Source organism: Ambystoma mexicanum, chromosome 4q, assembly GCF_040938575.1.
Source record: "Ambystoma mexicanum isolate Mex_15411 chromosome 4q, UKY_AmexF1_1, whole genome shotgun sequence".
Taxonomy (NCBI): Eukaryota; Metazoa; Chordata; class Amphibia; order Caudata; family Ambystomatidae; genus Ambystoma; species Ambystoma mexicanum.
Genome location: NC_090928.1, coordinates 336358267 through 336373288, shown reverse-complemented (window position 1 = coordinate 336373288; position 15022 = coordinate 336358267). Strand labels below are relative to the sequence as shown.

The 15022-nt window shown below is 42.5% G+C and overlaps 1 protein-coding gene across 4 annotated transcripts in view; it reads left to right on the top strand.

Annotated features, from left to right (window-relative positions):
* CRIM1 (cysteine rich transmembrane BMP regulator 1) overlaps positions 1-15022 on the top strand; it is a 1425558-nt gene that overhangs the window by 164061 nt on the left and 1246475 nt on the right. The gene's annotated exons all lie outside the window — the stretch shown is intronic.

Below are 15022 nucleotides of genomic sequence, written 5' to 3'. Positions count from 1 at the left end.
CGCGGCAACTTATTGGTTGATATGCAACCAATTACAGATGCTGTCCAGCACGCACATGTGTTTAACTTCTGCCGCAAAGCCACCTGTGAAGTATTGCCCTCGACAGAAGCCATCATTTATTCAAAAAGGTGCTTGCATGTTTCAAAATGTCGGTATTGTTTGTGGACACATGCATCATACAAATATTGTAAAGTGTCTATCTACTGTTGGTGATCTTGCATGTTCATGTTACCCTTCTGAAACAATTGCTAATTGTATGGATTTTTTCTGCTGTAAATTGGACGATTCCAACACTTCCGATTAAAAAAATATTTGTGCTTATTTGCGCATACTCTGGGTAGGGAACATAAAAAATAAAAAAAAATGTGCCCGCCACCACTGTCCTTGACTAGAATTCCGTGCCACCGCTTGATTCCCCTGCATGCCGCAGCACCAAAAGTTGCCTCTGCCACCCTAATTGGGGTACAGCAGTGCCAAGTGCATACATAGTAGAACATGTGTGGTAATAAAAGGAACAGCTGAAGCACACCTGTCCCTCTCCCCACAAATTCAAACTGTGGAAACTGGGCTGACTTTAAAAGACCAACACACTCTTGTAGTGTCCCAGGCTTTAAATACGTTCATTCTGATACAAGTGCGCACTGTCATGCCTGCTCAAGCTTTCTGCCCACTATACAGGAAACAAGAGCGTCATGTGATGCATGCTTTCTCTTGTCTTCACATTTCAGCCCTCACGCTGACTGAGTCGTCATCCTCACATTCTCATTGTTTCCCCCAGCCTCACACTAATTGATCTATGCCTATACAGGGTTTGAAATTGCTGGGAGCCATTTCGCTTCTGCTTCTAGCCTGGGTGAGCCTGTTTAGCTTGAAATTAACGGTGCACCCCATTTCGACGCGGGGCCAGTTTGGCACGAGCAGTGTTGGTGCCAGCATGTTTCTGCGCGGCCGTACATTCTGCGGCGTATGGGTGTGATATTAAATTGGGCAATGATAAAAGCCATTGTTACAGTGCCTAAAAGCATGAATCCGGCTTGAAGCACTATTTTAAAAGCTGTTATCGTGTGGCAGCAGGAATCCCCATTTAACCCTGCGTGGGGGACATTCACAGGACTCGTGGGTCGCTGTTCTTGGCACTGCAGGAGCAAGCCGCGTGCACCGACTTCTGCACGGGCTGTGAACATCCTGGCATCCATGTGAAGCCTGCACACTCTGTGTGTGTGTGTCTGTGTTGCGTCTACTATATATTGAAGTGTGTTGTGGTGTGATTTTAATGTATACTTATGTATGTTGACGCTTTCTGAACCGGCTCCTGGTGTTTCCCGCCCCATTTCTGCACGGCCAGTTAGTCTCTGGCCGATTACACTGTCACCGTTTCAGTTTGAAATTGCGCTGAACATGCTGCGCCGAACCGGCTTCTGCGGCAAACTGGCCGTGTTAAATTGTCCCACGCCGAAATGTACTGCTCTGTGAAATTAACCGCAACCAGGAGCTACCTTTTGGCTCTACATGACACTGGGTGCCTTTTTATAAACGCGCATATGCAAAATTAACTTGGATAACATTCTCAAATACTCAAAGAAGAATTAGGACACATCTAATGCACATTTTAAACACAATGGATCATACATAGTGAGCAACAAATTAAAGTAGCATCTCCTGGTATCCCCTGGTTCCTCTGCTCTAGCGCCAGCCTACAGGGTGATGACTGCCCTCTCTACCACCCCGCACACCCCTCCGAACAGGCGTTGGTTTTCGCTCCTGCTCACGAAATCTTTTTTTTAAGCCGGCTGTTAATTTTTTAATTTATTCACCCTTCTTCCAAATACTTTTGATCTCTTAAGCACCATACCTTTAACCATTAATCTGTCCCCATAAGCATTCATTCACATGTCCTCCCTCACTTTTGTATCCATTAATCCACCCTTTCTGCACCCACCCTCGTATGTCTGCTTTGCCCTTGACATAGGCCCCAACTTCCTAAACTTGTTTGTGTGCATGGCTCAAAATATTTTCACTATACATAGCCCGAACTATTGACATTATCAATGATTGTTGATATTGCCGTTCTGTTTAAAAAAAAAAAATAAAATAAAAAAAAATCCCCCTACACATATTTAATATCTGCTATTTCAGTACAGTCCTGGCTACCAGGATCATTGAAAATAGAAAATAAAAAACACCCTTGTGTGCTAGTGGACATTTTTTTCTGATTCGGAAATATTAAACCATGGCACCCTCCTTTGACACAGAAAAACACTGCTGGTTGCTTCAGGGAAATTATTAACTGGTCAATGATTCCAAACCTTTACAATCTGCCTTACTTTGCGGAATCTGTGTGGATTTCCATAGTCACAAGCTGCTCAAAAAGTGGGTCACATGTGGAAGTATTGACTGGGTCTTGCCAATGCCCTGCTAAACGCCCCACTTGAAGGCACGCCCTGCCCCTTCACCTCTTTGTGGGATGCCCCAAAATAGTAACAAAATTATTTTTAATCACGTGCACCTTGCAGCATCAGGCTGGGTAATTCTTTGCCAAGTGAAATAAATTCGACTCCATAACAGGGACTAACTATTGTTCCATCTCACAAACTCAAAATGGCATGCGCGAGCGCCAGTTGCTAGGGGGTTCTCTAGAAGCACTGTGCATTCTGAGCACTTTAGAAGCACTGTACATTAATTGCTGGTGGTGTGGCCCTCCTTTATCACCAAAAAACGTGTTTTTGAAGTCCTGGATACAGACTACCACCTCTGGTCCAGCTATAAATTGTGAGAGAGGAATACCCCCACTCCATCCCACAGTAACCTGTTCCAAGAGCTGAAAAGTTCATCTTGATCAGGAGCAAAGTGGGAGTAGGTCAGATTAATTATGTGCACGACCAAACGCCCCTATTGAGTGACATACCATTGTTGACTGCAGATTTCCCAAAAATATTAAGCCTCTTTCAAATATGCTATTTGTGAAATTGTTCCCAGGTATTTGCTGCAGTCAGCCCTACAGATAAGGGGTATATCACCCACTTTTAAGAAATAGGCAAATACTCCCAAAAAAGAGAAACGGGAAGAAAAAATACTCCCAACAAAATATAGGAAATAGACACGTGGCTGCCTCATTTGTCACCCACATAGCTCCATGGTTGTGTATGGGCCAGTTGTACACATAGTGCCAGAGGAAATAACGGTTAAATGTGATTTTACCGACTTCAATTACAGAGTGGTACATTTCATCACAGCCATAATACCGAAAAACGCAATTTTATCATCTCTTTTTGTCCTTTTTTTCTTTTTTTTTCCCTTCAATTTAGGGACCCCCTATACCACTGGTTTTTCCACTCTTATATTGTGAGCCCATCCTGGTTCATTATAACCCCACTACCCCATATATATTAAATATTTTCAGTGTTTTCTGGTGTTATGTACCTCAGTGAAATGTACCACTGTTTTGTTTTTGGTAAAATGACTGGGTACCAGAAATGGCTACTATTACTTCCTGATCTAAAGCGTGAACATGTATCTTTTAATGTGCAAGAATAGCTGTGTGCAAAGAAATACTTATCACATTCTATTTTTATACCTTTATAAAGTACTCCTACTCGGTTTGGTGTTCTATTTTACTCCCTAAAAAATTTTTTTACTCCCAACTTTAAAAAAGAGGGAATTAAATACTTTAAATTCTTATCTGCGCACTGGCTGCATTATTGTTCTTAGGAATTCACAACAAAAGGGGTGCAAAGATGTGTGGATTAAAATTATTTTGAAAAGCAGTCTCATCGATTGTGTATAAAAAAAGAATATCGTTAGATAAATCCCCAATATCGGCTCAGCTCAGTGCTTTGTAGGAATCGATGAAATTCTTATACAAAGCAGCCTGCAAATGCCCGTATAAAAGCTTGTAAATCAGTTTCTATTACAACCTAGTTGAGACAGCACTACAGCCTTGTAGTAAGAAAAAGACATCGCCACCTCTCTGTAATCCATACTTTGAAATGAGTTGTGCCGTCAAAATGCCTTCTACCTGAGACAACAGGGAGCAGAATTCCAGCTATGACCGCAGCACTTCATTAAAAGTTGTGACAAGCTTTTCAAATTCCTTTCTTGAAAAAAAAGTGACTTTCCAAACATCAATTGATAAGGAACTGTTTGTTTGTGCACTGCAAGAGTTAAACATGAGTGAGAATCTGTTCATTTATGTAAAGCAGAAAACCTTTTAAATTCCTTTTTGTTAAACCACTTAAACCTGTGCATTGCAGAATAATTGAAGCTTATTTTGAATTTGAAAGGCAGATTTGTACCAGATGGAATTGAGAGGTATGTGTGATATAGGAACAGTATGTAAGTTCCATCGATTACATGGGACTCTATGATGTCTTTATAGACCCGTTATTGTCACCATTATTCCATTGCAGAGTCTTGGTGATGGCATAAGATTGCGTAGTAGCATAGCACTTACTTTTAGTTTTAACTTTTGAGGAGGCATTTGTCCTACAGCGTTTTGTTCTTTAGAGACTATACAGCATTGAGCCGCTAATTAACTTTGGGTGTGGAAAGAAGTAACTTGAAATTATTCCGAATGTTTGCGATGGTGGAAGGTGAATGTTACCGCGTAGTACCGTGCTCATTATGGGCCTAATTCACAGAAGCATTTTATAATGGCAAAACCCCATAGCAAAACCCTCTGTGAATAAGGGCCTTTGTTAAAATGATAGCTGTTGTTGAAGTGGACGGGCACACAGAGGTGCACTTTGCCATTTGGATAGCAGAGGAAAACCTAACGCTGATGAATTACATCTGCTGAGTAAGGAAATATACCTGAGCGATATATACATATCTCGGGAAGATCTTGCATTAGATTAAGCAAAAGACCATTTTAGATGGGAGGACAGTGTGGCTCTGTGCTAGAAAGCATACAATACGCCCTATAATGTGTACAAAGGATATTGCTCATCACTGTGGAATTCCACGACCCTGTAAATTAATGGAATTCTTATAACCCTGTATGTTTATATGATTTGGAGGTAAACCATGTTGTGGATGTTTAAGTAATTTGCGGTATGCAGCAATGTTTTTATTACTTAGTTTCCTCACACTGATGATTACTCTCCAAGTGTTGCAATGGAATTTAAATGTATTTATTTTCCCTTTAGTAGACAGGATTCAAACTACAGGGAATTGCCCAACTTTGTCAACATTTCACCAAAAAAGACTTTTTAAAAATGCTGCTGTCTGAGGAATTTGGTGTGTCTTAAAGGTTTACACCCTCACACTGTGTTTCATGGTCCCCTTCTGTAGTACTGTACTAGCTTCTGGTAATTAAAGTACACCGTTTGCAGGTTGCAGGGCAGCAGGGTGGCATTCTCTCAACCAGAGTTTACACTGCCCACCCAAGTTTTTTCTGATCAAGTTTAGTAGATTGTAAAGTGTATTAATGTAGTGCACCAGTGTATCGCCGCCCTCGGGCAGTAGGTTACATTGCTGCCTCTGATCTGATGCTATTAATGTAATCCAAAAAGATGCAAAATCCCCTACTCAAACCTAACGTGCACACCTATTGTTGTTGTCCCCTTTTAACAAGTTCTTTAACAAATGTACACACAATTTGCCTGCTCGCGATGAACATTTCATAAGAACAGCTCTTTGGATCTGAAATTTCCGACAACTATGTACAAACTTCGAAATGTTTAATTAAATTGCTGTTAATTTCATGCACTCGGCCTGATCCATCTCGTATTGCAAGCTTCTGCATGTCAGTTACCTGGACACTCCGTGATGCATACTCCATTACAAACCAAGGTGGTCTGAATCTTGCACCCATTGCTGGCTTCACATTAATCATACTGCACACTTTGAGGTTCCTGAAGTGTAGCCATATTTTCAACTGTCTCCATTCTTCAAGGAGCCTCAGGGTCTTACAATCCAATGCATCTAAATCGGAATGGCCACAAACACTTGATCTAGAGCTTTAAGAATATGCACCAAGTATTTGGGCTCTTCTGCATGCATGGGTGCTCCATTCACCAACTTTGTACCTCTTCCAAACCATTCTCTTGGGAGTGTCCCATTACACCAAGACCCACTCCTTTTAATTGATATTCTCTCCTCCAGCATCCATTCAGCAGATGTAGCCTGGCGTAGCAAATATGCTCATTCACTCATGATGGAGACCCGGTTTCCAGAGCAGTGTCGCAATTCCTCCCCTCATATTCCTTTTGAAGTAGTTCTATCCAGCAGCTTGGTTCTCAACTGTTGAAACAGGATCTCCACTCTGAAATCTGCATATTCGAATTGGGAAATTGTTTCAGCCTTTTCATGATTCTGGATTGGGAGGTGTGTGATGTGTCATTTCCGGGAGGATGGGGGGGTAGGAGTGCAGCCCCCTTGATAAGAAGTGTGTATAGTAAGTAGGGGTACAAAGACGGCTCCCAGCTGTGTTGTAGATTAAATTCTCCCAGCAACTGTTCCAGGAATTAAACTACAAAAGCAAACAATATAGCACACTTCCCGTAGGCAGCGCAAGTCTTGCACTGAAACTTCATCTGTCTCATCTCTCAGCCACTGAAATTATGCAATGTCGCACTTTCTTAAGCCTTCATGACTGCAACATTCTTGCACACCTGTTCTTTCTTCACACTGTTCTGTCTGCTAAACCCCAGTCGCGCCTGACATCTTACACCAGGTCACATTGCTGCCACCCCTTTTACACGCAGTCTGTTGTTGGACAGGCATGGGATCAAGAGAAGACGCAGACAACAGATTTCATCTTCAATTTCAGAATCTTTATTAAGTATCAGGATGGTGCAACGCCTAACTTGCCCTATAACTATGGTGGGAATTGCCCTATCTAAAGAAAACTAAGGGACGTTTGTCTTTATTCCGAAGTCTGTGTCAAAAACCTATGCTTGCCCTCAAATCTAGAAATAAACATGGTGTGGGGTTCTTCTTGGCCAACAAAATAGTGTTAAAAAGTAAAGTCTCCGCTGTTGTCAGCGTAAGTTCTTTCACAAGTTCAATATAGTTCCAATAGTTGCTTGTCTTACCAATGTTCTGTCAAGTCTTGAGGTTTCCTTCCCCAAGTTCAATCTAGCACAGTTCACACAAAAGGGAGGTCTTGAGGTTCGCTTCCCCAAGACCGTGTTTCTCCGTTCTTTCAGTTCTCAGGGTTCCCTTCCCCAAGATTGCACTATCACTTATACGGCTTGCACTTGCTTAATGTCAACTGTAGAAAAACAATAGGTTGACATGACCTGCCTTCTGGGTTGCTTTAGCATTCAATTCACACTTCTCTGTGGTTAATTCTCAAGATCGTTTGCTTGTCCCCACTTAGGGCTCTCTGTTCTAGGTGCAGTTGTCAGACCACACGGTCCACCCATCACAGGTCCCGCAATAAGGAGCTCTGCGCTTCACCTTGACTCTGCAATGTCTGTCATCTTCACATAGGGGAACTCCCTGGTATAGGTGCAGTTGTCAGACCACACGGTCCACCCATTTCAGGTTGCGCAACCATAGGTTCCCTTTGCCTTGTTTAACTCCTTCATAGCCTCTTCTGCCTCTTCACACTTGTATATCCTCTGGGTATTGTAACACTCTTATGCATCAGTTTTGGCTTTTCCATAAACTTAGTTCTTTCTCACATTGGTCGATTAACCTATTCAAGTGTTTGCTCAATGTTCAATATGCTTTTTTTTCTGCTCACAGTGCTGCTTGCACGCAGTCTGGTATTCGATATGTCAGTTTCACTTTAAATGTTTGTTTGGTATTCCAAATGTCTTGGTTTTAGTCAAACCGTATTTTCCATTTAGTTCATATTCAATATAGCATGTTTTTCATTCAAACTTCAATTTCTCTTCAGTCCGGGATTTAATCGAGCGTGGTTTCACTCAAACCATGACTTCCATTCATTTTGTGATTCAATATAGTTCACATATAACTACTTTCATGGACCGTTATTTGCATGCGGTGCTCTGGGAGCGCTTCTGTCTTCCTGTGTCCTGAAACTCCCGGCTCCTCGCGTCTCCATAGCGGCAGTTCCTGCTGCTCCTGCTCACCTATGTAGCTGGGAAGCAGACCGTTTTTACTTTGCTTCCTCGCCAGGCACTTATCTGCACATGCCAGCATTCTGCCCAGATGCTGATCGCACTATTGCTGTTCAGCTGTTTTGCAGCTCCTGCTTCCTGACTTCTGCTTCGAGGGCTCCTGGTCCTGCACCCACCATGCGACTTGTTCGCTCTGGGTCCTGCAGGTCTTTACCAGGATTGTTGCCAGCACTCAAACCTGTTGGTCTCGTTCTACCACAGTAGTTCTCTCCCCCTTGATGGCTTGTCTCCTCTCTTTTATACACCTGACACCTATTAACGGGTCTTGGGTTTGAGTTGTTGGCTGGTTTTGCCTGACCATGAATAACCCAATTACTGGGACATGCCTGACCTTCAGTAGTGGATGCCTGCATATTCCTCTTCTTCATTCCAGTACTAGTGGTGTTTAACATAGGAAGTGTGCATTACTCTTAGCCCCCTCTTCTTTGTCTCAGTACTAGGCTGGGGTGAATGGGGAAATATGGGTTTGGATTGGTAGAAACCCATAAAGGCTGAGGGATGGTAGGGTAGGTCAATGTTAGGAAAGGGGGTGGGGTGTACCATGTTTTGCTCTCTGGCCCTCTCTCCCAAATCCCCAGGTGATCCTCCCTTGCTCATCCACCCCCAGAGTTGGTATCCAAAAGCAATGGACCTTCCCTGGTCACCTGAGCAGAAAATCCCTGTGAGTGGTTGTGAGAGTACCATAAGGTATTTCACACTATCCATTCACTTTAGGACACTTAGGACTGTGTGTAAACCACTATCGTTTGTGCCAGTGTATGCAGTCCACGACACCTTCATTTTACCTTTTTTGTAGCCATGCAAATATGTATCTTTTATGTAATGCAGTGACAATCAATAATATTGTTGCACTAGGATTGCTACCAATCCCAAAATGGCGATATCATTTGAGGAAAAAATTCTCCAATACAAGTTTTGGTCAAGACACGCATTCAACACTCACTCCCTGAATATGGTGGGAGCAGAGTTGGAAAAAATCTCCGGCCTAGAATGTGTGGAGAGTTCTTTGGCTTTGATTAATGGCAGGTTTTGAGTGGGTAGATTTTTGTTTTGCTCCGGGGATGATATTCCCATAGTGATTAATATTTTGGGTGCTATTTTAAACTCAAACTGCATATGTATCTGTGTATAGATATATATTCGAACAAGGACACTATATTGATGTATACATTCGGGTCTCAAAACTTGCACTCGCCAATAGCCACTGGCGAATGATAATTGACTTTCTGAGTAAGAAATGATGTGCTTTTTACGGAGAACTGAGGGGACAAGTCACTTTTTATGCCTGGCTAGTAGCTTACAACTTAATGTTGTAAAGCGATACCTGCTGTGGGGAACGTGTCCAGAAAGTGGAACCTTTTTCTTTTATGATTAATGATTTCCTGCTCAATCCGTGTGCACTCAATGCATACTGAAACAGCCACTATATATTTAACAGATCCACTTCTTCTGAAACCCTGGTTAGCTTGGAAAGCTCTTTGGGATGGCCAACATGACACCCTGATCAAAGATTTGATACACAATCTAATCTCTCTTGGTGGTTATTATAAAGTTGGCTAGTTATTGCATATACGTTTTATTAAACCGCCTTTCTTTGATTTCCTCCTTACAAAATCCAGAAATGATGAGAGGATTGTGCAAAGTAGAGCTAAAGATCAGTTTTACAATACTTGGGAGGTGATTGGAGAGGATGCTATGCTTCTAAAACCTCGAGTGAGATATTAGATTCGAGTATATCCCCTACCTGCTTCTTATCTTTTGCATGTTTCCTGTAATCAACACAGGATTTTTCTCCCGAGAGCTACATCTTCTCCCAGTAAAGGACGTCACTTGTAAGTGGACAAAACTCCTCTGAGGTTTATTGTTGCTGCTTTTGTGGAGATGTATAGACTTGAACCCAGCTGGTTTTATGTTCTCCTCTGTACACCGATTTTGGGAAAAGGTTACTGGTGGGCATACTCGCTATCGACTGGCTATGCTTTTTTATCAGTATCAACGAATGTATTGCTCAACTATGCATTTGCACGTTTTTTGACGACGCTTTGGGCAAGAAGAGGAAAATGGATGGAGGGGGAAGGTTTGAATAACACTGTTTTCCTTCGACGATCTATCGAATTGTTCTTCATCATTGAAAGCACTTTGTTCTGCGATGTAAATCTTTGCTTCTATGAACTTGGGACTTTATTAATATATTTCTGTTTTTGTATGCTTTTATGGATCTCGGATGCAATTTGGGGTCATGACCTTTTTGTTCTGATGTGGTTTTTTTGTGTTTTATGGATACAAATCCGAAATAAACTTGAGTTACTTGACGTTTTGACTGTTGATATGTTTAGAATGGGCGTCTGGCTTATGCTGCCATATGTGGATTTGTAGGTATGTGAATAGGTGCGTGCCCTATATGGATCTACATGCATGATAATAGGTATAAATCTGTAGGTTTAGATCCTCTTTCGTGTTGCGCCTTAAATGCTAAAGTAATTGATTTGAGATGATTGTACTGGTGTAAAGAGAATTTGATATTCATTTTCTTCTCAAAGGTAGACTGAAGGCGCACGCGCCATTGTTAAAAGAAACAGTTTGAGCAGCCGTAAAATAATTGCCATTCCGTTTCCAATTAATAGCTTTTCAGCTCGCCAGTGATGTAAAAGGCCCTTCCCTTTGTTGCACATAAACACAGCTGGATACGAGGTATTCACTCAAGCCCGTTCGCTTTGTGACCCACTTCTTGTCGTCTCCACTGAATGGCATCGAAGGTTCGCGAGAAAAGGTGGGAAAAAAAATGATTGCACGAGCCGCAGTGGAGAAATAAGTTGAATAGCCGATTTGAGCAGCAGGGTTTTTCTTGTCCAGCTGCCAAGGTTGTGGAATGTTCGCAGTGTGTTCTGTGCTATTCTGCAGTGAATGGGGCGAATGTGCACGCTCGTTCAAAAGGGGCGCGCGCTGCCGGATCAAGCCTGGGCCCTTTACCTCGTGAAGGCTTATGCCGCTGTAAACTCGTAGCTTATTAGGCGCAGGGTTAGCAGTTAATAAATAGGGCTCCGCTCGCTACCAGATGGCTACACACCGCCCACAGTCTGTAAATGGTTTCCGTTGTCGTTTGTTTTCCTTTCAGCACAGGCCCAGCTTACAATTTGTACCCTCCGCGCCAGGTATGGAGGGGGTTATGAAGCGCGCGCACCCCTGGTCTGGAGAGGTAAAGGTACTTGCTCACCTAAGGGTAAGCGCGCGCAAATGAACACTTGAACGCCATCAATGATTAAGTATGTTTTTTTCTTTAATCTTCAGCATTACGTGTAGAATTTGTTTTGAACCTAAGTGCAAGAAGGGAGAAATCGTGACATTTTGTTTACAATGTCACAAATGTCATAGCCAAAGTTCAGACTGCGTGGCATCATGCTCTTTTCTTTCCAGTATACTCTAAAACTCTGTTTAATTGAACTGTGCAAAGTCGGTGCATAGTTTTTTATGCAGTACAAAATGACTTTACACTGACTTTGCACCGCAGAAAATACACTTTGCACAGTTCCATGAATCGGGGTTTGTGTCGGCAGTGCAAAGTCACTTTGAACTGTGCAAATAATTCCATGTATGAGGCCTGAAGTGTACTGTCTAACAAAGGTGCGATTTGCGTTGGGGGACTGTTGTCGCCCTGCAATTCATGAGCTGATTCAGTGTCCTAAATTGTGTAATAACTGCTAACACAGTGGTTGGAAATAGGGAGGACTGTATGCAACTGGATATTCATAAAATAAAGGGGTTTGCCTCACACTGTTTCTGGGTTCATAAAACTTCACCTGGGATAATCTAGCTCACTGTTGCATCTTGGATTACGGTGTTGCATTATCGACAGAGTTTAGCTCGCTAGCCTATCCCAACCAGAATTGATGCAGATGGAAGGGTTTCCATGTGAAGGTCATCAGGATTAGAACTATTTAAAGGTGATTGGGTGGTAGGGGCGTGGCAAGTCATGGAACAAAATAATTTTCAGAACAGGATCTTAAGATGCCCTTGTTAAGGCCTGGCTACACTTTAAGATTTTTCAAAAGATAATCACAACATACAACCAGCATAAATGAAAGCAAACTAGAATCATACTATCTAAGGAAAAAGTCCACAGCTCATATAAAGAACCAATTATGCAATGAAAAGAAACATACATGAAAGAAAAATAGAGGATAAGAAAAGAAAGACAAACCAAGAAGGAACAGAAAACCAGAGAACAGATGGTCACAAAAAGAATCGGCAGTGTAAACTCAATGGAAATTAAACCCACGGCACATTTCTTAGCCACAGAGGTAGCATATTGTGTACATTAAATACAGTTTTAAGCATAGACCTCCACGAATTTATTCCAAATGTTCCAGAATTTTTCAGTATCATCTGCATTCTTGTAAATTGCCCTCTCATAGGTTGAAACAGTCAGAAGTTCATCCACCCATTCATCAATGTTAAAGGAGGAATTCGACTTCCAAGATCGTAGTATCATCCTCTTGGCTATCGTACTGGCGCGAAGTAGCCAAGTCATGTTGCCAAAAGAGAGAGCCTCAATCATGGACACATCCCCTAGAATCGGCAGTGTGGCAGAGAGGGGACTGTACAAGTCAAAAAAAGACCTAACCGTTCACATATGCACTCCCAGAAGTACTTCGTTTTGGGGCAAGACCATATCGGATGACCTAGGGAGCCTCTGGCACCCTTGCACTTCCAACATAAGGCCTGGCTAGACACCTGAAGCAGGGGAGGGTATCTGACTGCTGCAACAAACAAGGAAAGCAATCCCTCCTTGCTCTCCTGCAATCTCTACTGACGGGTTCGAAAGGAACACAGACCTACTTGCGCCACCCTGGCCGTGAGGGGTGCAGAGTTCCAAAATTAATCTGGCCAACATGTGGAACACATGTATCTATCACAATAGCAACATCGATGATCCCAGAACAAGCACATAGTGCAGCAGGTCACTGGCATAGGGTGGCCATTTATTTGGAATGCAATGAAAATGGTAATAAGTAAATGAGGTGTGATATGTGTGCACCGTAGCACGAGTCAAGAATTAGGGGTCAGGTTCGCTGAATTAGCGAGCTAGGAGAACAGAAAATATAGCCCATGTGCATCCAAGAAGCAAACTCCTTGAAAGTGATGTTGTCTGAGGTGGGTCTTACAAAGATGCCTGTATTTATTTTTACCATCTGCCAATTTGATACATTTCTTCAACCTATTAGCAAACAAACAAGTCCTTACCTCAGGGATAGTACCTCTGTCATTACTCTATTCGAAGGGAAGGCCTTTGACCTTACTACTAATATACTGGTCACTATGGACATTCGGGCCCTGTATACTAGCATCCCCCAGGATGAACCCATTCAATGTATACAGGAATCACTTCTGCAAGTTGCTCAATCTTTTTTAAAGCTCCTGCAGAATGTATTATAGAATTCCTGTCTCTGGCCCTTCAGAGTTCTTCAAATACCTAGACCAATTTTTTTCAACAAATCCGGGGCACGGACATGGGAGCAGCATTTGCCCCTAGTCTAGCTATTATATTTGTGGCGGCTCTTGAAGACCACCTTATTTTGATTGATAGCAACCCATTTAGGCACCACATTGATATATGGCACTGATATATTGATGATGTCATTCTCATTTGGAATGGGTCGCCAGCGCTCCTTAATGAGTTCCTCTACAATCTCAATCAACAACATGCCAATATCGACTTTACTAGAACAGCTAGTCATCAAGTAATACATTTTCTTGATCTTGCAATCAAACACCACCAGAACAAACCCATCTGCTCTCTCTATAAAAAGCTACTGACAGGTATACCCTGTTGCACTTCACAAGTTTCCATCCACGCTGTCAGAGTGCTTACCATATGGCCAATTTCTCAGACTTTGTTGTAACCGCACGCTCTTGACAGATTACGACAAACACTGAACAGCTAGCGACCAGGCTTCGTGCTTGTGGCTACCCCAAAAAACTGGTCATCCGATCATGCAAAGAGCCATATTTACCCCAAGAGAGACTGTTACAAACTAGACCAAACAAGACTATTTGGTCTGTAAATTCTGGCCCCTAGTACAACTCAATTTACCAAAGGAACCCCCACTGATGTTTATTTGTATTTCAAATGCCAGAAAAACTTGAGACCAACTAGTACATGCGACCCACAAAGTTAACATGTCAACAACCAGGAGCTGGGACCTTGGACCACTTACAGGACACTTTCCATGTGGTCCATGCTCTATTTGCAAAATTTGTAAAAAGATTAAATCTTTTGAGCTAGCAGGCAAACCATGGGAACTCTGTCAGCACACCAACTGCAAGACACAATGGGCTATATACTGCATGGAATGCTCCTGTGGCCTCAAATATGTTGGTAAAGCAACACAACCAGTACACACAAGAATTATTGAACATCGTTCTCGCATTGGATGCAGAAATGCCACAGCTCCCATGGTATGTCATTTCATGGCGCTCGGCAACTCAGCCAATATCATTGTATGGTAGGTCCTTGATACTATGAAAATTTATTCAAACCCACATAATTTACTAGCTAACAAAGAGGCCAGACGGATATTCAGGCTTACAGCATAGAACATGCCTCAATGATGCCATGGCTGTGTGGTAATGTACTCTGCACTACCACCATTTCGGCCACTTCGATCTGTGTTCCTCCACTTGTGTACCTGATTCTCCAATACCTAGATGGAGCCCATGCCCTGGTTCGCATGCCTCACATGGCGCACTCATCTGCCTTTTCCTTGTTTGTGACACCCAACCCCTTGGCTCAAATCCAGTCAGTGATGGCCGCTATATTTTGCTTCTATTTTCAGAGCATCTGCAAATTCAGTCCTCTTTCGCTTACTAGCCTGTTTCTTTCAGCCGAATGGGGCAGTCCTTGCGTTATTTTCACCATCATTTATTACCGGGAC